This window comes from Elephas maximus, chromosome 1, assembly GCF_024166365.1.
Source record: "Elephas maximus indicus isolate mEleMax1 chromosome 1, mEleMax1 primary haplotype, whole genome shotgun sequence".
Classification (NCBI taxonomy): domain Eukaryota; kingdom Metazoa; phylum Chordata; class Mammalia; order Proboscidea; family Elephantidae; genus Elephas; species Elephas maximus.
Genome location: NC_064819.1, coordinates 202,479,395 through 202,502,915, shown reverse-complemented (window position 1 = coordinate 202,502,915; position 23,521 = coordinate 202,479,395). Strand labels below are relative to the sequence as shown.

General features: G+C 38.3%; 1 long non-coding RNA gene across 1 annotated transcript in view; it reads right to left on the bottom strand.

Annotated features, from left to right (window-relative positions):
- Nucleotides 1-2,714: 2,714 nt before the first annotated feature.
- The window catches only part of LOC126085781 (uncharacterized), a 128,371-nt gene continuing 107,564 nt past the window's right edge, over nt 2,715-23,521 (bottom strand). The window contains exon 5 of the long non-coding RNA XR_007519350.1: nt 2,715-2,759. This is a non-coding gene — a long non-coding RNA (uncharacterized LOC126085781). The remainder of the gene's footprint in view (nt 2,760-23,521) is intronic.

The window sequence follows — 23,521 nt, the reverse complement described above, 5'->3', positions numbered from 1 at the left end:
ATCACACTGACAAACTTTTGGCTGGTAGTCGAGCGCTTAATTGTTTGTGCCACCCAGGGACTCCTGCAGTGAGCTTATGGGTTTTTAAACATTTGGTTTTTAAAATATTCTCTCTATAGACAAACCAAAGCCTTTCAGAGTTTTTTCCACAAAAAAATGTGTTCTTTCTTAAAGTTAATTTTTATGTGTTTATGAATATAAACAGGAAATAGAATTTCAGATGTGAAAGAGACCACACAGCTTAGTCTTCAAATTGAAAGAATTACGTGATTTCCTTTTGAATCTTTACACGTAATTTCAGAATGTTGTTCACTGCTTGGAGTGCCTTCACTTGCCAATGACCACCCTGGAAAGGTCATTTTTTTGTTAGGAAAACCCTTCATTCATGTTTTTCTCAGATGTCTGTGTCTGAATTCTTGGCATTGATAAGTGTTCCATCTTCTTTGTTCCCATAATACTTCATACATTATGTGTCAGAGCACACCTTGCTGTATGTCATTATATATTGAGATATCTATTTCATATAGTATATCTGAGTTCTATAAAGCTACCTGACTTAGTTATTTTTCCATCTACATTGTGGTTGGACTATGACATAAATTTCATAAATATTTGTTGTGTGAGTGAAAGACTCATTGAATGCATTTCAAATACACAGACACACGCATGTGTGTGTGTGTGTGTGTACGTATACACATGAACATTATTACTTACCTAGCTATTAAAATCCTTTGTATTTCAATTTCTAGTTTACCTGCATTTTACCTGAAAAACAATGGCATTTCCACCATTTCAAGCATAAGGTTGTATTAGAATGCATATAAAATTCATTTGTGGAATTAAAAATGAGAACAAAAGCATGTAAATTAGAAAGTAGCTTTATATAGAATAATTCTCAGTTGCATTCATAATCTAAATTTCTTATAACTGTAACTAAAACTAAATAAATGCAAGGATAATATACACTAGGAGGTTTATAGAACATAAAATGTAAAGTGTCACATGAATCTAGTATATGACTCATGGTTGAAGATACAACTTCTCAAATTTACGAAAAATTAAACTAACCTAGTAAGAGTTTTTTTTTTTTTAGTAAGAGTTTTTTAAAATAGCTGGCTACAAAACTATTTTGGATACACTTGCTAAATATCTCACAGGGCTTATATGGCTGCCAGAACATTTTTTGCCAGAACAGTTTCCCAAGTAAGGTAGTTCATCATGATTGAAGACTATGGCCGTAGTAAGGGATGACTAATTGGCAAGATTATATAATTATACTTCTGTTTACTCTTAAGTTTCTGAAGCTAATTGTTTAATAAAACTTTCCATGTTTATAATAATTTGAGCCAATGTAACTGTATCTGAGCCTGTAATTCTTAGATGAGTTGGACAACTTTCTGCAGTTCTACATTTTACTGCAAACATAACTCACATTCTCATTTTTAAAAACTCTGTCTTGTATTGTTTCCTATTCATAGAAACTTACGTAAATACATAAAATTTCTTCCAAACCATTGAATCTGCTCATATCAAAGTTTTTTTTTTTTTTACTTATAATTATGTTGGCAAATTAAAATTTAGAGCCACTTATGCACCAAAGGGCATACTTCCAGCTGTTGGACATCAGATAGTCCCAAAATGCCTGAGTGGGGCTCTACATTTAATAATTTCCTTTAATGGGTTTGTTGTGAATATCAATAGAAAAACCCGATTTCATGATTTTTGTAAAATAACTGCTCTAAATCTATGAAAAAATTAAAACAGATTATAAAGTTGTCTTTCTATATTCATAGAATATGATATCATATACACAGTTTATGAAGTAATATTTAAATACTCTCACTAACAGGCCAGAACCACCTCCAAAACCAAGTATTAAAAAGAAGAAGAAGAACTCAACACGTATGTTTTAAAATTATTTTTGTGAAGAATGTTTTCAATCAACCTACCTAAAATGTGAATTCAACCCCCAAATTATTTGGATTGATGTAAATGGACAGAGGTTTCTGTGGGGTTCTTTTTGGTAATAGCAGCAAACTGTCAGTGATGGATGAGGTGAAAAGTTTATGACTGATGTCTTCAGATGCCTACACGGAGTGTGGCCTGCTCGCTCCAGCACTCTGCTCAGAGACTTTTCCAGAAAGAGCATTTCCCACTTTTTCCTTCACAAGGCGGTCTAATTGCCTTCTGAAACATGGATAAGACCTTTTTACAGAAGCTGGTTCATTCTCTAGATTAGTGATCCTTAACTGTAGCCACAAAAATCAAGTTTGCCAGCAACTTATTGCAAGGACAGTCCACACATCCATTTTCCAGTAAAGCTAAACACTATCTATGGGAAGAATTAATAACATAGATTGTACATTTAGGCAATGTCAGATTGATATATCATTCATTTCTTTCACCATGAACAAAATACGAATGCATTAAAAACACTGCTGAGTTTATCCACACCTTTCTGCTTCTATAATTTCCCAGTCAAGGAGTAGTAAACGAATTACTGATTACAATTTGTGGTGGTACATGAAATTTTTAATATTTAAAACATGGTCTTCACACAACAAAATGTTGGGAATTTAGGCTGTAAACAATGTTTTTTTTTTTTTTTTACATTGATATACTTGAAACATTAATTAGTAAGAACAAATGTGAAATATTTTGATGTGTGAGATTAACATGAAAACTGTAATTGTGAATCGATGTTTTCACTGAAAAGCTCTTTAAAGAAGATAGTATTTGTCACTGTTTACGTGTATTCCCTGTAGGAAAAAAAAAAAGAAAAAGATCAACGTCAGCATCTCATAGAGGATTTCACTCGATCAAATCAGAGCTTCATAAAATCAGCTGTTGACTCGACAAGAAATCACTTGCATACTATCTCCTGACAGCAGTATCTGGATTTTCAGACCCACACATGGTAACAGCTTTGCAGATGAAAGTCCAACTTCAGATGAAAACCGATTGTCTGTGTTTCCCTAGTTAGTTTCCTCTTGGGCCGTCTCCCTTGTGGGTGAGCACTGCATGTGAGGACACTATTTAGGAGAACTCTGTTAACGTTTTGTGACTTTCCCTTTGTGAATTACCGGACACTGCAGAGAGCACCAGTGACTCCTTTGCTATTCTCCTGAGAAATGACTTCTCAGTCTCTGAAGAACTGAAGACTTATAGCTGAAATCAATAGCATGCGTAAACAAACTGTTTATTCAATACCCTTGCCCATTTTCTGTAATTAATCAAAAGGTCATTAATCAACAGCAAACTCTTATTGAGCACATCCCACCTGACATTATTGCTGATGAATTGACATAGCCAAAGGGCCTATCACATGGAAGTTCTTTGTCTTTTTAACGGCCTTCCTCCTCTCCCTCCCGCTCATGTGCTCTTGTTTGGCTCCACCACCAGTGTAATGAAGCAAAAAGAGCCTTCCTAGTTCTTGTGTTACAGAGGGAAAAGGTTCAGATCCATTTGTCCTGAGAGGGCCTGGCCCAGGGGGTTAGCAACATAGCTGATCTCTGCTGAGTTAAGCTGCATGCTGTCATGGTCTTACAGAGATTCACTCTCTAATCCAACATAACTTTATTAAGGGCTATAACATTCAAGGCTCTAGACCTTTTTATAGATTGAGCTAGAAGTTAAAGAGAAAAACAAAACAAAACTCGAGAGTCAAAGGAAGAAGACTGATGAATTCTGTTCACATTCACAAATTAAAATGCACTTGACTATTTACTGATATATAAAAACACAAACAATCACAGAATTTTAGAGGTAGACCCTCAACACTTCAAGCAGCAGGGGAAAAGTAAAAAGTACAAAGAGGCTGTTTGCTCTTCTTTTGGGGGGCATGTGGAAATAACACCCAGTGTGGGGAAGTCTGGGATAGCCTCTGGCTGTTCTGCAGGACTATTCTGCACAGATCCTAAAGCTGGGGGAACAGCTAGGTTCCTCCCAAAAGAATGAGGGGAAATCAGGCTCACTGTGCCATGTCGAGTAAAAGAAGAAAATCCAACTTGGAGTCAGCCTGAAGGTTAATAGAGAAAAGAATCACCTAAATGCATTCCTTTTCCCCAAGGCTTGGCTACTGTCAGCAGAACATGATTGAGTTAGCAAAGGCATTTCCCCCTTTTTTTTCTAAAAGTTTCAGCATCATGAATTCTACCTATGCATCTGCCCCCACCTTCTCTCTCTCTTTCTCATCTAAGGCTGCCAAAAATGTAAACCTCCCTGGTGAACTGTGCCAGATTTCTCATCACAAACACATAGCATCTGGGGGGAAAAAGCTGAAATGGGTTTAAATGGTTTAAAATAGCCATTCCATTGTACTGGTAAGGAAGGAAAATGGGAAACTCAATCAAACCAAGTAATTTATGCTCTGTTTGCATCTATAATAACAGTGCTGACAATTTAGGCAGACTTTAGTTTGTTGTTCATAGTCTCAAAACAATTTCTTTACTCCCCTTATGCTTAGTGACTAATGCAAGCGGACCACAGAATAGAGAGAACGTGTTCTTCTGAAGGAGTGTGTAGCCTCATCATGTATGTCAAGTGTTTGATTCTTGTCCATTGGTCCAATAATTTAGATATTATAATTATATATATTATTTCATATTTATGGATAACACTGGGGAGAATAGGAATTCCAGAACACTTAATGAAGAACCTGTACATAGACCAAGAGGCAGTTGTTTGAACAGAACAAGTGGATATTGCATTGTTTAAAATCCAGAAAGACGTGTATCAAGGTTGTATCCTTTCGCCATATTTATTCTATCTGTATGCTGAGCAAATAATCCGAGGAGCTGGACTATATGAAAAAGAATGGGGCCTCAGGATTGGAGGAAGACTCCTTAACAACCTGTGATCTGTGGGTAACACAACCTTGCTTGCTGAAAGTAAGGAGGACTTGAAGCACTTGCTGATGAAGATCAAAGATTACACTACGGATTGCACCTCAACATAAAGAAAACAAAGATTCTCACCACTGGACCAATAAGCAACATCATGATAAATGGAGAAAAGATCGAAGGTGTCAAGGATTTCTTTTTACCTGGATATAAAATCAATACCCATGGACCCAGCAGTCAAGAAATCCAATGACGTATTGCATTGGGCATATCTGCTGCAAAAAGACCTCTTTAAAGTGTTAAAAAGCAAAGATGTCACTTTGAGGAGTAAGGTGTGCCTGACTCAAGCCATGGTATTTTCAATTGCTTCATATACATGTGAAAGCCGGACAGTGAATAAGGAAGACTGAAGAAGAATTGATGCCTTTGAATTACTGTGTTGGCAAAGAATATTGAATATACTATGGACTGCCAGAAGAACAAACAAATCTGTCTTGGTAAGAAGTACAACCAGAATGCACCTTAGAAGCAAGGATGGTGAGACTTTGTCTCAGGTACTTCGGACATGTTCTCAGGAGGGACCAGTCTCTGTAGAAGAACACCATGTTTGGTAAAATAGAGGGTCAGCGAAAGAGAGGAATTCCCTCATTGAGATCATTGACACAGTGGCTGCAACATGGGCTCAGGCATAGCAACAATTGCGTGGATGGTGCAGGGACCGGGCAGCGTTTCGTTTTGTTGTACATAGGGTCGCTGTGAGTCGGAACAGACTCAGCGGCACTAACAAGAACAACATATTATAGAGTATACATATTATAGATTTATTTTATTACTTTTCAAATACTTAGTGATTATGCCATTATATATTTTAAAGCTTCTAGATTTACTTCTGTAACGGATTTTAGGAAAAAATAAATGACTACTCTTTTTGTATGGAGCATTTTATAATAAAGATCCAGGTGTCTTGTAATTCCTTCTTCCCTTACTGTTCTTTTAAAAACATCCTACTTATTTTCTACTGTCTATCATTGCTCCAACAATGTTAGAACTTTATTACACCCTTAATGTTATATCTCATTATTACTTTTTGCCCCATTACTAATACTCACAAATAGGATTTTAACATGTGCAAAAAACATATGGTGTGGTCCAGACCATGAGATCCAGAAGAACCGTGCTACTTGAGAAGGGCTTGATTCATTTAGCATTGCCCATTTAAAATATTTTCTTTGGTTGGTCTAGTGCTTGTTTTAAAGACTTGAGTGCTCCAGCTTAAGATTTATGATGCCCATTAGTATTCCTTTGTTGAAACTGTAGTATGCATTCTAACAAGTATCTACAATTTATGATGGTAAGTTCAAAGTTGTATAATTACTGTGGTAATTTCCAACTCATTCACTTGTCATTTTTTATTTCCAGTCCTTCCCACAAATATTTCCAAAATTGAAAAGACTCTTGTCCAACTTGGTCTTTGTTCAAAAGTTAATCTTAACTTCTGATGAAGCAAAAGTCTGCCTCAAAGTACATCGCCACTTTTTTTGTCCTATTTAGCATATTAAGGATGGGTCACTAAACCTCAGAAAACTGGAAAAGTGACGGAAACACTTAAATAGCTGACTTCATGGAGATCGTTTTTCCAGAAAATAACCTTTTGGACTAATATTTTTGATGAAATAGTGTAGTAAGCTTCCTTCTAAGAAGTTTACAAAACCTTGTTTAAGAAGACCTTTGCCAGATTCCACAAAAAAATGCTTAGTCTTTCTCTCCCTTTCGATTTATTCACTCATGTGGATAAAGCTATTGCAGTTAAGACATGTTGAGTATCACTGCCATAGTCAGCAGCTGCACCGTTATCCTAGGCCTCTACCTTTTCCTAAGCCTCCACTCCATTCCTTCACGATTTTTACAGCCAGTACTGCAACCAACGGGCTATAAATTGAAAGACCACATTTGCATTAACAGATGGGCCCCGGAAATAGTCTTTGGATCCAGTAGAGTGCTTTGTCTCCTCCCAAGCAATGAATTGTCTCTTGTTGAATAGAACAAACAATTGTGATCAGTTTCCAGTTAGAGTATGGCATAGATGTTTTTCAGAAATTATTTGATTCTTGTCATAGCAAATTCTTAGGTATTAAAAAAAAAGACAAAGTGAGCTTCTCTAATTAAAGTGGGGGGGGGATGAATAGGTGGAGCACAGGGCAGTGAAATTATTCTACATGATACTGTTACGGTGGGTATATGACATGATGCATTTGTGAAACTCACAGACCTATGTAACACCAAAAGCGAACCCTAACGTATACTATGAACTTGAGTTAATAACATCACATCAATATTGGTTCATCAATTGTAACAAAGGTACCACACTAATGCAAGACGTTAGTAGCAGAACTGTGTGCAGAGGGAAGATGGGGTATACGGGACCTTTCTGTACTTTTCCCACACTGTAAACCTAAAAATGTTCTGAAAAATAAAGTGTATTTAAAAAAAAAAGTAGGGGTGTGGATTCAGCCAAGCCTTTCTTTTGCTGTCCAAGGTGGTTTCTAAGGAACTCCAAAAAGTCCTAAAACTCTAAAAAGCGAAGTTCGAAAACCATTTCCTCTAAAGTTTTATTTTAAGCTATTTTAGCTAGTAGATGTGAAGAGTTAACACATTTCAATTCCTCATTAATACGCAGAAGACTCCTCTGTTAACTTTGTTTCCAGTTTGGGAGTAAGAAATGTCCAGCCTTATCTTGGTTGAACGCCAGGCAATGCTATATAGCCTGTACCAATAAAAAATAAAAAAAAAATTTTTTTTTTTTTTAGATTGTGAAAAACTTGTCTGACCTGGGGGATTTTCAGAAACTTGCTGTAAAACTTTTTTTTTTTCAGATTCTGGCCCTAGGAGTCATTCCTTTGGTGGCTCAGCTGAGCATCCTCAGTCATACTGTTCTTTTAGTTTTCTTGGGTCCTGCTAATCCCTGCTTTCTTAGATGAGGTGAAAATTTCTTTCTGTGATTCTTAAAGACCCACATCCCAACCCCCAGGCTTTGAATCACCTGAATACCCTTTTTCTTTGTTCTTGGATGATTACACTATTCTAGCTTCTTCCACTTATTTCCTTTGATTCAGTTTTCTTTTCCAGCACTCATAACTTCTGCCTTTAGCCAGTGAAGCTCAGCTTTTATGTTCCAAGCCAGTATCTAGATCCAGCAAGGGCACTGCCATCCAAAGCTTGCTGCTCTATGTCACTCAGTTTCTCTCTCTGACCACACCTAACTGCTACCTACTTTTGTCCAGACCACAAGCTGGGCATTCCAACATGTTCTTATTTCTAGTCCTAAGGACATCTGTATTTTTATCACAGGATACGTCCTAAATCCAACAAATACTCATCCTTTAGGTTCTGAAGCTCAGCTTCCCCCGGTCTTCCTCGTAACTCGTTCAAGGGCCATCCAGGAGGGTAGTCTTCTGGAAACCTATAATAGCAGCTTTACAGTACTGAAATATCTCAAGCAGACAACAAAGAAAAATCACTATGATTTCCTACAGGAGAAAAGGAGGGCGCTTCCCTCAAAGCCTTGTTATTATAGGCTAGCTTTTCTGAAAATATTTGATCCTGGATAAAATATTTGAACCTGGATAACCCTGGTGGTGTAGTGGCTTAGTCCTACAGCTGCTAACCAAAACGTTGGCAATTTGAATCCACCAGGCATTCCTTGGAAACTCTATGGGGCAGTTCTACTCTGTCCTATAGGGTCACTCTGAGTCGGAATCAAATCAATGGCAATGAGTTTGGTTTTTGGTTTTGGATAAAGATGATTATATCTTAACATTTTTATATCTTTACATCTAAAGCAATAAAATCATCACAGGATTTATACATTTGTTCAACTCCTTGACATTAAACACACATGTCACACCTTCATGACTTTTGTCTGCTATGTATATTCCAATATAAGTAATATTGTTTATAGAACCAGAGTTTGTCTGTACATGGGATGACAAAACGTATAATACACCATATAAACTAAAACCAAACCTGTTGCTGTCAAATCGATTCTGACTCATAGCAGCCCTATAGGACAGACGAAAACTGCCCCATAGGGTTTCCAAGGAGTGGCTGGTGGATTTGAACCTCTGACCTTTTGGTTAGTAGGCAATGTCTTAACCAGGACCCCAAAACACCGTGTAGGTGTCACCAGGGCCCCGAAACACCATGTAGGTGTCAAGTATTATTATTACTAAAGAAATACGATAAAATAATTCTTTCGTGGGACGTAGCAGGAAAGAAAAATATTCCCAAGTCAAATATAATTTGTCACTGATGAATTCCTCGATGTTAATTAGTGATCTCATGTCTCTGAGCTAGAGTAACTTAAAGAATTGTGGTTGCTTTTAGTTTCCATTGAGTAGATCCAACTCATGGAAACCCCATGTACAACAGAATGAAACTTTGCCCAGCCTTGTGCCATTTTCATGATTGTTGGTATGCCAAGTCCATTGTTGCGGCCACTGTGTATTTTGAATGTCTGTCAGTGTTAAGGGGCTCACCTTCCAGCACTACATCACACAGTATTCTGTTGTGATCCATAGGATTTTCTTTGGTTAAGTTTTGGAAGTAATTTCTAGGTGTTTCTTCCTAGTCTGTCTTAGTCTGAAAGCTCCATTGAAAACTGTTCACCATTAGTGACCCTGCTGGTATTTGAAATATCAAGTGGCAGGACTTCCAACAACACAGCAATTCCCAAACCACCACAGTATGACAAACAGACAGATGGGTGGTAGAAATTGGAGAATAAATAGGTGTAAATATCCGATTTATGTAAATTTAGTGATTTTATGTCTCTGAGATTGAGTCACTTGGAGAAACAAGGATGGCAAGACTTCATCTCACCTACTTTGGACATGTTACCAGAAGGGACAATTCCCTGGAGAAGGACATCATACTTGGTAAAGTAGAGGGTCAGTGAAAAAGAGGAAGACCTTCAACAAGATGGACTGACACAGTGGCTGCTCAGCTCACTGGGCTCAAGCACAACAACAGTTATGAGGATGGTGCAGGGCCAGGCAGTGTTTTGTTCTGTTGTATGTAGAGTCGCTATGAGTTGGAACTGACTCCAGTGCACCTAATAACAACAGTTATGTATGTAGAAATATCCACCACCAAATCTGTATCTGCAGGTGGGCGTATTCCATTACATCCTCCCACAGCTTTTGGCATATCTATCTACCTATGTATCCATTAGTAAATTGGTGTTTGTTAATACTATTGTTGCAGGATTGTCTATGCTATAGTAATTATCATTGCCTATTTTTCTTGCATCCCTCTCAGTATCCTCCCACACCGTGTTCATGTTTTGCTGAGTTTCCCCATATTGTGTATTGCCTTTTCCTACCTAGTTAGTAATTTTCCCTCCCTCCCTTCCATCCCTGGTAGCCATCAAAGAGTTTTTTTTTTTTTTTCCTTTGTATAAACCTTTTCTTATTTTTTTTATAGTAGTGGTCTCATTCAATATTTGTCTTTTTGTAATTGACTCATTTCACCCAGCATAATGTCTTCCAAATTCATCCATGTTGTGAGATGTTTCGTGGATTCGTCTTTTATTCCATTGTATGTACCACAGTTAGAATATTCATTCATCCATTGATGGACACTTAGGTTGTTTCCGTCTTTTTGCTATTGTAAATAATGCTGAAATGAACGTGGGTGTGCATATGTCTTATTTCTTTAGGAGTGAGACTGGTGGGTCATATGGTATTTCTATTCCCAGGTTTTTAAGGAAGTGCAATAATACTGTTTTCCATAGTGGTTGTACCATTGTATGTTCTCACCAGCAGTGTATAAGAGTTTCAATCTCCCCACAATCTCTCCAGCATTTGCTATTTTCTGTTCTTTTTCTTTTATTAGTGTCAGGGTGAGATGGCCTCTCACTGTAGTTTTGACTTACATCTCTCTAATGGCTAAGGATTAGGACTATTCCTTTATGAGTTAGAAGTCTGAATGCCTTCTTTAGTGAAGTTTCTGTTCATATTCTTTGCCTATTTTTTAACTGGATTATTTGTCTTTTTGTTGCTGAGATGTTAAAGTTTTCTATAAATTTTAGAGATTAGCCCCTTGTCAACTATGTCGTAGCCAAACAAATTTTCCCAGTCTGTAGGTTTTCTTTTTACTCTTTTGAAGAAATCTTTTGATAAGCATAAATGTTTAATTTTTAGGAGGTCCCATTTATCTAGTTCATCTTCTGCTATTTGTGCATATTTAGTTATGGATTGTATTCTAAATATGTCTCATATTAGGGTATCTAGAATTGTCTCGATTCTAGAGTTTTATAGTTTTAGATTTTATATTTAGGTCTTTGATCCATTTTCAGTTAGTTTTTGTGTATGGTGTGAGTTATGGGTCCTGTTTCATTTTTTTACAAATGGGCTCTTGTTTTGTCAGCACCATTTGTTAAAGAGACTGTCTTTTTCCCATTTAATGGAGTTCAGCCACTCGTCAAAAATCAGCTGTCCATAGGTGAATGGATTTATGTCTGGGTTCTAAATTTTGTTTCATTGGTCTATGCGTCTGTCACTGTACCAGACCAGGCAGTTTTAACTACTGTGGCTATATAGTAGGTTCTGATATCAGGTAGTCCGATGCCTCCTACTTTGTTGTTCATCTTTATTTACCCCAGGTCTCTTTCTTTTCCATATAAAGTGGATGGTTAGTTTTTCCATCTCATTAAAGAATGCTGTTGGAATTTGGATCAGCACTGCATTATATCTACAGTTTGCTTTGGGTACTATTGACATTTTCTAAATTTTGAGTCTTCCTATCCATAAGCATGATGTGTTTCTCCATTTATGTAGGTGAATTTTGGATTCTTACAATAGTGTTTTGTAGTTTTCTTTGTATAGGTCTTTACGTCTTTGGTTAGATTTATTTCCAAGTATTTTATCTTTGTGGGGGCTATTGTAAATGATATTGTTTTACTAACTTCCTTTTCAAAATTCTCTTTGCAGGTGTAGAAGAATCCAACTGATTTTTCTATGTTCATCTTGTATCCTCCTACTTTGCTGCATCCTTCTATTAGTTCCAGTAGCTTTCTTGTGGAATCTTTGGTGTTTTCTATGTATAGGATCATATCATCCATGAATAGGGATAGTTTTACTTCTCCCTTACCAATTTGGATGCCCTTTATTTCTTTTTTTTTGCCTTATTGCTCTAGCGAAGACTTCCAGCACAATGTTGAATAAGAGTGGTGATAAAGGGAGTGCTTGTCTGGTTCCTGTTCTCAAGCAGAATGTTTTCAGCCTCTCTCTGTTGAGAACAATGTTGGCAGTTGGTTTTGTATAAATGCCTTTTTATTATGTTGAGGAATTTCCCTTCTATTCCTATTTTGCTGAGGGTTTTTATCAGGAATGGGCGTCGAACTTTATCAAATACCTTTTCTACATCAATTGAGATGATCACGTGATTCTTTTCTTTTGTTCTATTTATGTGGTGGATTACGTTGATTAATTTTGTAATGTTGAACCATCCTTGCATACCTGATATGTATCTCACTTAGTCATGAACTATTATCTTTTTGATGTGCTGTTGAATTGCATTGGCTAGAAGTTTGCTGAGAATTTTTGTGTCTGTATTTATGAGAGATATTGGTCTGTAATTTTTTTTGTGCGTGTGTGTGTGTGTGTGTGTGTGGTGTCTTTGCCTGGCTTTGGTATCAGGGTTATGTTGGCTTCATAGAATGAATTCAGGAGTATTCCTTCTTTTTCTATACTCTGAAGTAGTTCAGTAGTATTAGTGAGAGCTTTTCTCTGAATGTTTGGTAGAATTCTCCAGTGAAGCTGTCTGGGCCTGGGCTTTTTTATGTTTGTTTGTTATTACCTCTTCAATCTCTTATTTTGTTATGGGTCTGTTCAGTTTTTATACCTCAATTTATGTTAATTTAGGTAGTGTCATGGGTTGAATTGTGTCCCCCCCAAATATCTGTCAACTTGGCTAGGTCATGATTCCCAGCATTGTATGATTGTCTACCATTTTCCATTTTGTCATCTGATGTGATTTCCCTATGTGTTGTAAATCCTACCACTATGATGTAATAAGATGGATTAGTGGCAGTTATATTGATGAAATCTATAAGATTAGATAGTTTTAAGCCAATCTCTTTTGAGATATAAAAGAGAGAAGTGAGTAGAGAAACACTGGGAACCTCATACCACCAAGAAAGCAGTCAGTGCAAGAAGCAGAGCATGTCCTTGGACATGAGGTTCCTGCACAGAAAAGATCCTAGACCAAGGGAAGATTGATGAGAAGGCTGAGAGAGAGAGAAAGCCTTTCCCTGCAGCTGACGCCCTGAATTCGGATTTCCAGTCTACTTTTTTTTTTTACCATGATGAAATAAATTTCTCTTTGTTCAAGCCATCCACTGGTGGTATTTCTGTTACAGCAGCACTAGATGACTAAGACAAGTAGGTAGTGTGTTTATAGAAATTTGTCTATTTCCTCTAGTTTTTCAAATTTGTTGGAGTATAATTTTTTCTTAGCGTTCTGTTATGACCTTTTTATTTTAGTTGATTCTGTCGTAACGTCACACATTTCATTTCTAATTTGAGTTACTTTCTTCTTCTGCTTTTCTTTTGTCAGATTGGCCAGTGGTTTGTGGAGTTTGTTGATCCTTTCAAAAAACCAACTTCTAGTTGCTAATTCTTCCTATTGCTTTTCTGTTCTCTATTTCATATATTTCTGCTCGAATTTATTTCCTTTCTTCTGGTGACTGTGGGCTCCTTTTGCTGCTCTCTTTCTGTTTGTTCGAGTTGAAAGGTTAATGTTTTGACTTTGGCAGTTTCTTCTTTTTTGATGTGCGTGTTTATTGCTATAAATTGACCTCCAGGCACTGTTTTTTTGTTTGTACCAAAAGTTTTGTTAAGATGTGCCTTCATTCTCATTAGATTCTAGGAATTTTTTGATTCCATCTTTGATTTTTTCTGTTTCCCAGTGGTTTTTAAGCAAGGTGTTATTCAGTTTCTGTCTTTTTTTTTTTTTTGCTATTCTTGTTATTGATTTCTACTTTTACGATGCTGTGATCAGGGAGAATGCTTTGTATTATTTCGATGTTTTGGATTTTATTAAAACTTGGTTTTTGGCCTAAACCGTGGTCTATCCTGGAGAATGTTCCATGTGTATTGGAAAAGAATGTACTTTGCTGCTGGTGGATGGGGTGTTCTATATATATTTATGAGTTCGAGTCAGTTGATTGTGGCATTTAGATTTTCTTCGTCTTTGTTAAGTTTCTTTACAGATGTTCTGTTCTTTACTGAAAGTCACGTGTTGAAGTCTCCTACTTTGTGGAACTGCCTATTTCTCTTTTCATTGCTGTTAGAGTTTGTTTTATGTATTTTGCAGCCCTGTCAATGGCTGTGTATATATTTATTATGATTAAGTCCTTAAAGCCTATTTTATCAGAGATTACTATCGTCACTCCTCTTTTTTGGTATTGTTTGATATATTTTTTTCATCCTTTCAACTTTAGTTTGTTTATGTCTTTGTGTCTAAGGTGTGTCTCTTGTAGACAGCATATTGATAAGTCATATTTTTTATCCATTCTGCCACTGTCTGTCTCTTTACTGGTGCATTTAAGCCATTTACATTCAGTGTGATTATTGATAGGTATGAGTTTACTGCTGTTATTTTGTTGTACTATTTGTGGGTGTGGTGTTGAAGATTTCTTTGTTCCAGTTAGTTTTCTGCACTGAGTTCTTTTTGTTTGTGGATTTTCTTTTTATTTCTTTTGTTGTTGTTGATTTTGTGCTTACTGAGTCTTTATATTTTTCTTCGTTTTTATTTTGATGAGTAGGTTTACTAATTTTCTTTGCGGTTATCTTGAAATTTATCTTTATCTCCTTAAGAATAAACCAGTCTTTTATTTATTGATATAGCCTTGACTTCATCTCCATAAGAAAGTTCTATAACTACACCATTTATCCCCACTCTTTTGTTTTGACATTGTCATCATTTACAGATTGATGTCTCTGGTTGCCTGTCTTCAGTCTTTAACTTAGTTTTATTTTTAAGAATTCTTTTTCTCGGTTGGTATTTGGCTGATGCTGTCCTGTGTCCTAGACTCTGGTTGTTGTCTGATGTTGTTGGTTCTCTATCCAAAGGACTCCCTTCAATATTTCATCTAAGTTTGGTCTGGTTTTTACAAATTCCCTTAAATTCAGTTTATCTGGAAATGTCCTAATTTTGCCATCGTATATGAGAGATGGAAACCCCAGTGGCATAGTGGTTAAGTGCTACGGCTGCTAACCAAGAGGTCGGCAGTTCAAATCCACCAGGCAGTCCTTGGAAACTCTATGGGGCAGTTCTACTCTTACCTATAGGGTCGCTATGAGTCAGAACCGACTTGATGGCAGTGGGTTTGTTTTTTTTTTTTTTTCTGGTTTTATTTGAGACATAATTTTGCTCTATATGTAATTCTTTGTTGGCATTTTTTTTTTCTTTCATGGTTTTATATATGTCATCCCATTACCTTCTTGCCTGCCTGGTTTCTGCTGAGTAATCAGAGCTTAGTCTTACTGGTTACCCTTGTACGTAACTTTTTATGTTTTCTGAGCTGCTCTCAGGATTCTTTCTTTGTCTTTGGTTTTGACAAATTTGATTATGATATGTCTTGGTGACTTTGTTTTGGGGTCGGTCCTGTATGGAGTTCATTGAGCTTCTTGGATGGATATCTTCTCGTCTTTCATGATATTAAGGAAGTTTTCCTCCAGCAAAACTTCAACAATTCTTTCTGATTTCCATTGCCATCCCTTATTCTGGAACTCCAATCACACACAAATTTTTCCTCTTGATAGTGTCTTACATAAGTTTTAGGCTTTGTTCACTATTCTTTTTTTTTCTTTCTGATTTTTCCTCAAACAAATTGGTGTCAAGAGATTTGTCTTCAAATTCACTGATTCTGTATTCCATTGTCTAAATATTGCTCCTGTATCCGTCTGTTGAGTTGTCTATTTTGAAATTATATTGTTAATCTTTTGGATTTCTAGTTGCTGTATCTATATGATTTCTAATTGTCTATTTATTTTGTTATTTCGTTCTTATATTGTTTTCCTAAATTCTTCCATTGCTTTTTCTGTGTTTTCCTTGATTTTGTCTATGTTTTCTTGGTTTTGTATGTTTTCCTTGATTTCTTTCTTGATCTTTTGGGGAGCCTTTTATATTAGTCTTTTGAATTCTTTATCAGGTAGTTCCATTGCCATTTCTTTCTCCGGAAGGTTTCCTGGTTCTTTATTTTGGTGACTTGCTGGAGCCATTTTGTCATGCTTTTTTTTTTTTTTTTTCAAATAATTTTTATTGTGCTTTAAGAGAAAGTTTACTAAACAAGTCAGTCTGTCATATATAAGCTTATATACACCTTACTACATACTCCCATTTACTCTCCCCCTAATGAGTCAGCCCGCTCCCTCCTTCCAGTCTCTCCTTTCGTGACCATTTTGACAGTTTCTAACCCTCTCTACCCTCCCATCTCCCCTCCAGACAGGAGATGCCAACACAGTCTCAAGTGTCCACCTGATACAAGTAGCTCACTCTTCATCAACATCTCTCTCCAACCCATTGTCCAGTCCTTCCATGTCTGATGAGTAGTCTTCGGGAATGGTTCCTGTCCTGGGCCAACAGAAGATTTGGGGACCATGACCGCTGGGATTCTTCTAGTCTCAGTCAGACCATTAAGTCTGGTCTTTTTATGAGAATTTGGGGTCTGCATCCCACTGATCTCCGGCTCCCTCAGGAGTTCTCTGTTGTGCTCCCTGTCAGGGCAGTCATTGGTTGTGGCCGGTCACCATCTAGTTCTTCTGGTCTCAGGATGATGTAAGTCTCTAGTTCATGGGGCCCTTTCTGTCTCGGGCTCGTAATTATCGTGTGACCTTGGGGCTCTTCATTCTCCTTTGATCCAGGTGGGTTGAGACCAATTGATGCATCTTAGATGGTCTCTTGTTAGCATTTAAGACCCCAGATGCCACAGTTCAAAGTGGGATGCAGAATGTCTTCATAATAGAATTTATTATGCCAATTGACTTAGACGTCCCCTTAAGCAATAGTCCCCAAACCCCCGCCCTTGCTCCGCTGACCTTTGAAGCATTCAGTTTATCCCAGAAACTTCTTTGCTTTTGGTCCAGTCCAGTTGAGCTGACCTTCCCTGTATTGAGTATTGTCCTTCCCTTCACCTAAAGTAGTTCTTATCTACTAACTAACCCGTAAATAACCCTCTCCCATCCTCCCTCCCTCCCCACCTCGTAACCACAAAAGAATGTGTTCTACTCAGTTTATACTATTTCTCAAGAACTTATAATAGTGGTCTTATACAGTATTTGTCCTTTTGCATCTGACTAATTTCACTCAGCATAATGCCTTCCAGGTTCCTCCATGTTATGAAATGTTTCGCAGATTCGTCACTGTTCTTTATCGATGCGTAGTATTCCGTTGTGTGAATATACCACAATTTATTTAACCATTCATCCATTGATGGACACCTTGGTTGCTTCCAGCTTTTTGCTATTGTAAACAGTGCTGCAATAAACATGGATGTGCATATATCTGTTCGTGTAAAGGCTCTTATTTCTCTAGGGTATATTCCGAGGAGGGGGATTTCTGGGTGATATGGTAGTTCTATTTCTAGCTTTTTAAGAAAATGCTAGATAGATTTTCAAAGTGGTTATACCGTTTTACATTCCCACCAGCAGTGTAGAAGTGTTCCAGTCTCTCTGCAGCCTCTCCAACATTTATTATTTTGTGTTTTTGGATTAATGCCAGCCTTGTTGGAGTGAGATGGAATCTCATTGTAGTTTTAATTTGCATTTCTGTAACGGCTAATGATCGAGAGCATTTTCTCATGTGTCTGTTAGCTACCTGAATATCTTCTTTAGTGAAGTGCATGCTCATATCCTTTGCCCACTTTTTGATTGGGTTGTTTGTCTTTTTGTGGTTGAGTTTGAATAGAATCATATAGATTTTAAAGATCAGGCGCTGGTCAGAGATGTGGTGTTAACTCTTCTCTGAAAGTTTGGTAGCACTCTGCAGTGAAGTTGTCGAGGCCAGGGCTTTTTTTTTTTGTTGTTGGGAGTTTTTTGATTACCTTTTCAATCTCTTTTTTTGTAATGGGTCTATTTAGTTGTTCTTCTTCTGATTGTGTTAGTTTAGGTAGGTAGTGTTTTTCTAGGAATTCATCCATTTCTTCTAGGTTTGCAAATTTGTTAGAGTACAATTTTTCATAATAATCTGATATGATTCTTTAATTTCAGTTGGGTCTGTTGTGATACAGCCCATCTCGTTTCTTATTCTGGTTATTGGTTTCCTTTCCTGTATTTCTTTAGTCAGTCTGGCCAATGGTTTATCAATTTTGTTAATTTTTTCAAAGAACCAGCTTTTGGCTTTGTTAATTCTTTCAATTGTTTTTCTGTTCTCTAATTCATTTAGTTCAGCTCTACTTTTTATTATTTGTTTTCTTCTGGTGCCTGATGGATTCTTTCATTGCTCACTTTCTGTTAGTTCAAGTTGTAGGGACAGTTCTCTGATTTTGGCTCTTTCTTCTTTATGTACGGGTGCATTTATCAATATAAATTGACCTCTGAGCACTGCTTTTGCTGTGTCCCAGAGGTTTTGATAGGAAGTGTTTTTATCCTCATTGCATTCTATGAATTTCTTTATTCCCTCCTTAACGTCTTCTATAACCCAGTCTTTTTTCAGGAGGGTATTGTTCAGTTTCCAAGTATTTGATTTCTTTTCCCTGGTTTTTCTCTTATTGATTTCTACTTTTATGGCCTGTGGTCTGAGAACATGCTTTGTAATATTTCGATGTTTTGGATTCTGCAAAGTTTGTTTTATGACCTAATATGTGATCTATTCTAGAGAAAGTTCCATGTGCACTAGAAAAAAAAAAAAGTATACTTTGCAGCTGGTGGGTGGAGTGTTCTCTATAAGTCTATGAGGTCAAGTTGGTTGATTGTAGCAATTAGGTCTTCCGTGTCTCTATTGAGCTTCTTACTGGAAGTCCTATCCTTCTCCAAAAGTAGTGTGTTGAAGTCTCCTACAATAATTGTGGAGGTGTCTATCTCACTTTTTTGTTCTGTTAAAGTTTGTTTTATGTATTTTGCAGCCCTGTCATTGGATGCATAAATATTTAATATGGTTATATCTTCCTGGCCAATTGTCCCTTTAATCATTATGTAGTGTCCTTCTTTATCCTTTGTGGTGGATTTAAGTTTGAAGTCTATTTTGTCAGAAATTAATATTGCTGCTCCTGCTCTTTTTTGATTGTTGTTTGCTTGATACATTTTTTCCATCCTTTGAGTTTTAGTTTGTTTGTGTCTCTAAGTCTAAGGTGTATCTCTTGTAGGCAGCATATAGGCGGATTGTGTTTCTTTATCCAGTCTGAGACTCTCTGTCTCTTTATTGGTGCATTTAGTCCATTTACACTCAGTGTAATTATAGATAAGTATGTGTTTAGTGCTGTCATTTTGATGCCTTTTTGTGTGTGTTGTTGACAATTTCATTTTTCCACTTTCGTTTTTCTGCTGAGATGTTTTTCTTTGTAAATTGTGTGTTACTCATTTTCATAGTAGTTGAATTTATATTTGCTGAGTCGTTATGTTTTTCTTGGTTTTTATTTTGAGTTATGGAATTGTTAGACCTCTTTGCGGTTACCTCAATATTTACCCCTATTTTTCTAAGTAAAAACCTAACTTGTATCGTCCTATATCGCCTTGTTTTCCTCTCCAAATGGCAGTTCTATGCTTCCTGTATTTAGTCCCTCTTTTTGATTATTGTGATCTTTTACATAATGACTTCAATAATTCCCTGTTTTGAGCATTTTTTTCTTTTTAAAATTCATCTTAATTTGTTTTTATGATTTCCCTATTTGAGTTGATATCGGGATGTTCTGTTCTGTGACCTTGTGTTGTGTTGGTATCTGATGTTATTGATTTTCTGACCAATTTCCTTTAGTATTTCTTGTAGCTTTGGTTTGGTTTTTGCAAATTATCTAAGCTTGTGTTTATCTGTAAATGTTTTAGTTTCATCTTCATATTTGAGAGAGAGTTTTGCTGGATATATGATCCTTGGTTGGCAGTTTTTCTCCTTCAATGCTCTATATATATCATCCCATTGCCTTCTTGACCGCATGGTTTCTGCTGAGTAGTCTGAACTTATTCTTATTGATTCTCCTTTGTAGAAGGCCTTTCTTTTATCCCTGGCTGCTTTTAAAATTTTCTCTTTATCTTTGGTTTTGGCAAGTTTGATGATAATACGTCTTGGTGATTTTCTTTTTGGATCAATCTTATATGGGGTTCGATGAGCATCTTGGATAGATATCCTTTCGTCTTTCATGCTGTCAGGGAAGTTTTCTGCCAACAGATCTTCAACTATTCTCTCTGTATTTTCTGTTATCCCTTCTTGTTCTGGAACTCCAATCACATGCAAGTTATTCTTCTTGATTGAGTCCCACATGATTCTTAGGGTTTCTTCATTTTTTTTAATTCTTTTATCTGATTTTTCTTCAACTATATTGGTGTCAATTGCCTTATCCTCCACCTCCCCCACTCTGCATTCCAATTGCTCAAGTCTGCTCCTGTGAATTCCTATTGAGTTGTCTAATTCTGTAATTTTACTGTTAATCTTTTGGATTTCTGAATAATGTCTCTCTATGGATTCTTGCAGCTTATTAATTTTTCCACTATGTTCTTGAATAATCTTTTTGATTTCTTCAACTGCTTTATCAGTGTGTTCCTTGGCCTTTTCTGTAGATTGCCTTATTTCATTTTCGAGGTCATCCCTGATGTCTTGAAGCATTCCGTAAATTAATTTTTTATATTCTGCATCTGGTAATTCCAGGATTGTATCTTCATTTGGGAAAGATTTTGATTCTTTAATTTGGGGAGTTGTAGAAGCAATCATGGTCTGCTTCTTTATGTGGTTTGATATCAACTGCTGTCTCCAAGCCATCACTAAGTTATTGTAATGATTTATTTTATATTTGCTCACTCAGTCTTACCTTGTTTTGTTTTCTTTCAGTATACGTAGATGGGCTACTAGATTGCGCTGTCTTGATTGTTGTAGCCTTTGAATCACTTATGTCCTCTTACCAGCTGGTTTGGGCTGTTACCAGAAATATAAGCTTAAGAGTCCATTCACTATTCTTGAGTAGAATCTGATTTTGGGTCACTAAGTTGTTTTTTTTTTTTTTTTAAGTGTGTGGGGTAGACTGTCACCTATTCGCTTAGAGGAGTAGTGGTGATAGTTGTGTGCACCAGATTCTAGTAGCCACAGGAGGTCACATTCCGGGGGGGCAGGATGCTGACAGGTTTCCCCCAAGTGCCAGTGAGGTAGGTGTGTCTCTATTCCTAAAGCACTTTGGTGGGTGGGCTCTGCAGCTGTACTTTAGGCACCCAATGCATGTACCTCTACAGATCGGTAGATGTCACTCTCCTCAGACCCCTATGGCAGGAAGTTAAGTGGTTTGGGTGGAGCTTCATCCCTCAGTTCCCTGTTGTGGGTCAGTGAGGGCTCTGTTTAACAGGTAGAGATATCAGACCTGGGAAAGTTGTCTTTCCAGTAATCCGCTAAAACAATTACAGTCAGATCACTGTCAGAATTGCCTTTGCATTATAATAGCCACCTTGTTCCCTGTAGGTATGAAAGCCCAAGACTGGAGCTGGTTCTGTATTTTTAGTCCAATTTCGGGAAGTGAGGGAAGGATTCTTGGATCCTGGGTTTTTTGTAGCTGCTTCTCTCAGGCCAGGAGAATGGGTTAGGAAAAGACAAAACAAACAAACAAAAATCAAAAACCACAGAGCACTTCACTCTCTGGCCCGGGAAATTCCAGTGTTAATGTAGGTGCCTGGGAAGGGGAGGGGAGGGATCAGATAGATAGGAGAGAGTAGCACCCAGGAATATAGACAAAGTTACTTATTTTGCTTGGTGATGAGTGTTTTATCTGATATTCCCGAGGGGCGTGTAGCCTGTGTGCCTTAGCTGGGTCGAGATTGCCCCCGAGGGTCAGGCCCGCATCCCGTGCATGTGCTGTCTCAGAAGCCATGGTCAGTTCCTCTGCTCCCAGTCCAAAGCCCAGCGCCAAGGTTCCCCAGCTGGGACGCAGCACTCCAGGCTCCAAAACCAATCACTGCCTCCTGGTCACTTCTCCTCCTGTCAGCAGCATCGCTGTGCTGCCTGCGTGCACTGGCTGGGCTTCCCCCGAGGTCACTTCTGGGGGCTAGGGCTGCGTCCCGTGTTTGTGGTGTCTCAGGATGCTGTGCTCAGCTCCCCTGCACCCAATCCAAAGCCCGGCGCCAAGGTTTTCTGACTGGGACGCTGGCGCCAGGCTCCAAAAACTGTCACTGCTTTCCCATGGTTGCTCATTCTCTCGTTAGCCACGTCAGTGTGCAGCCTGCTTGCGCTGGCTGAGTCTCTACAGAGGTTACCCCAGGGGGCTAGGGGTTAGGGCTGTGTCCTGTGCCTGCCCCGCCTCAGCAAACCACTATCAGCCCTGCCACTTAGCACCAGCGTTCAAGGCTGTGGAGCGGGCCACAGGTTCTAGAAGCTGTCGCTGGTTCAGGGCGCAGCTTTTCGCTCACCTGTCACTCAGGTGAACTCTTTAGATCCGTGTTTGATGGTCAGGGTTCGTAGATTGTCATGTATGTGATTGATTCACTTGTTTTTCCTAGTCTTTGTTGCAAGAGGGATCCGAGGTAGCGTCTACCTAATCAGCCATCTTGGCCCCGCCTCCTTGTCATGCTTCTTTATGTGATTTGATATTGTCTGTTGTCTCCAAGGCATCAAGAATTTATTATATTTATTAATTGTATGTTTATTTTCTGCAACATGAGTTTTTGTTTTGTTTTGATTTGACAAATCCAAGTAGGCTAGGTGTATGTGCTACTCTTGTTGCTAATCTGGAGGCATTAAAGTTCTCACCTCCTGTCTCCAGGTGGGTGGAGCAGTGACTGGGTGTGTGAGTGCAGATCTCTGTTTGCTGGTCTTGAAGGGATGCTGAAGATGTAGCTGGCTCTTCTGGTGAAGTGATGTATCTGTCGAGCCACTCACTAGGCTGTGGGTGCAGGGGGCATTCTCCCTGGCACCTGGGTTGGGTGTTGTATATGTGCTCAGCCAACTCCTGGGTGTTTGGGGTGAGGGTGCCCAGGTCATTAGTCACCAGATGGGTGTTGTGGAAACTCTCACCAATGGTCCTGGCATGCAGGGATGCATGGGGATGTTCAGAGAGGGCATAAGCCACTGGTTGTAGGGGGGAGTGAGGGGGGTGAAGCAGGGGAATGTTGCCTGTCCATAGGTGCCCAGTTGGAGGTCATGTCTCTGTCTGCTAGGGCACAACATGGGTGAGGTTTTGTAGTCAGTCCTTGGGCCCCTGGCACAGGTACCTGTAGGGAGTAAGAAGCATCACTGGTCCTTGTTCCTGGTGCAGGTGACTGGAGAAAGTGGGAGGTACTGCCAGCCCTCAGGGCTCTGGTGTGGGTGGCTAGAGGGAGTGGTAGTCACTGCTGGCCCTCAGGCCCCTGGGGCAGGTGGCCAGAGGAAGGAGGCACCGTTGTTCATCAGGCCCTCAGCGTGTGTGGCTGAAGGGAGTATGAGGCACTGCATGTCCATGGGTCCCAGTGCAAATGGCTGAGCAAAGGGGCAGGGGCCTCAGTCCATGGGCTCCC